The following is a 1,877-nucleotide window of genomic DNA, read 5'->3' as shown; positions in this document are numbered from 1 at the left end:
TTCTACCACGCCCGGCTAATTTTTGATTTATTGTAGAGATGAGGTCTTGCCAAATTGCCCGGGCTGGTCTCAAACCTGCGGGTTCAGGCAATCCACTCGCCTCGGCCTCCCAAAGTGCCGGGATTACAGGCTGAGCCACTGAGCCCAGCCTCTCTTGTTCTTTTCATTACAAAATCGTTTGAAAATCAGCTGGGCACAGTAGCGCAGGCCTGTAGTCCCAGCACTTTGGGAGGCCCAAGTGGGAGGACTGCCTGAGCCTAGGAGCTTGAGACCATCTTGGGCTATATAACTAAATACCTATGTTTGGTTTATAGCAGGGCCTTGTCTCGATAATAAATTTTTTAAAAAACCAGCTGGGAATGATGGCATGCCCCTGTAGTCCCAGCTGCTTGGGAGGCTGAGGCAGGAGGATCTGAACCCAAGAGGCTGAAGCCGTAGTGGCTGTGATCGTACTACTGCACTCCCGCCTGGTTGACAGAGTAAGACTTTCACAAAAAAAAAAATTTTTTAAAGTTTGAAAATATTTTCTGGGGGGCGGAGGTCATCATGGCGGCCGCCTTGGCTCGGCTTGGGCTCCGATCTGTCAAGCAGGTTCGGGTTCGGTTCTGCCCCTTGGAGAAGGACGTGGCATCGACAAGGACTTTCCTCCAGGCGGTGAGCAGCGAGAAAGTCCGCTCCACCCATCTCAACTGCTCGGTGACGGCGGACGTGAGGCACGACGGTTCGGCGCCCTGCGTGGATGTGCTACTCGGAGATGGGCATCGCCTGGTCACGCGTGGGGCCCACCTCACCGCTTTGGAGATGCTCACTGCCTTCACCTCCCACTCCGGGCCAGGGACGGAGCGAGCAGCGGGGACGAGCCAGGCGCCGCTACTGGGCGCTGATGGCACCAGAGAGACCGACAAGCTGACTGTAGCCAGGACTGCGACGCGTAGCTCAGGAGGAAGAGCTTGACTTAATCCATTCAGCTCACTGTCTGGAGGGCCACGTTGCGGGGTGGGGGCGAGGAGAAAGGAAAAAGCTCTGCAGCGACAATATTTGCTTCTGGGCAAGACAAGATGGGAAGTGGCGTCTGGACAGACTCGAATTTATTTCGCTTCCTTACTGTCACTCACTGCTTAACCCTTCTGAATTTGGCTTAGGCCACCACTCAAGTTACCACTTATTTACCAAATCCGGTGGGAAAGAACACTGACAGACAGAGTGCTGTTTCTCAGACCTCATCTTTGTATCTAGTGGCATCTGCCACTCTTAAATCGTCCTCTCTTTCCCTCTTGGGTCCTTTTGCTTTCTTAAACATATAGGAGTATTACCTTCATCCTTTTTCTTCTGTTTTTTTTTCTGGGGTATCTCGTTTTCATGAACTACCCTCTCTGAGGTTAAACCTGTTTTTGTTGAGTTCTAGTCCCAACTACTGTGTATAGTCAGGTGATCTACGACCAATTTTCTCCAGATCCCACCAACCCCTTTTATCAGTTCTAAAACAGAACTGATAATCTTACACATATGCTTGCCTCTTCTCCCTGACTTCCCCATTCCCTTTAAAGGCACTTCATCTGCCCAGCGACAGGGGCTAGAAACACGGTGTTGTCTGTGGTTCTGCCCTCTCCCTTTCTCTGCATATCTCAAAAAACAAAAAAAAATGACACATCGACCAATATAGAGACTATTTTCATGACAGCAGAAATTTGTCACACTTTTCCCATCTATCCTTGCTGTTCCCTGCACAACCTGAGGCAATGACTGTTCTTCTATTTAGTATCACAGAGTAGCTTTGCCTTTTATTTTTATTTATTTATTTTATTTTTTTTTGAGTCGGAGTCTCACTCCGTCGCCCAGGCTGGAGTGCAGTGGCCGCTCCCGGCCACCGCAGCCTC

General features: G+C 50.2%; 1 pseudogene; it reads left to right on the top strand.

Annotated features, from left to right (window-relative positions):
• The first annotated feature begins 537 nt into the window (after nt 1-537).
• LOC103268917 lies at nt 538-884 on the top strand (annotated as a pseudogene).
• Nucleotides 885-1,877: the final 993 nt, after the last annotated feature.

The sequence above is a fragment of the Carlito syrichta genome, unplaced genomic scaffold, assembly GCF_000164805.1.
Source record: "Carlito syrichta isolate Samal-C Ts95f unplaced genomic scaffold, Tarsius_syrichta-2.0.1 Scaffold308976, whole genome shotgun sequence".
NCBI lineage: Eukaryota > Metazoa > Chordata > Mammalia > Primates > Tarsiidae > Carlito > Carlito syrichta.
Note: the sequence above shows the minus strand (reverse complement) of the source record. Positions and strands in the feature narration are given on the sequence as shown.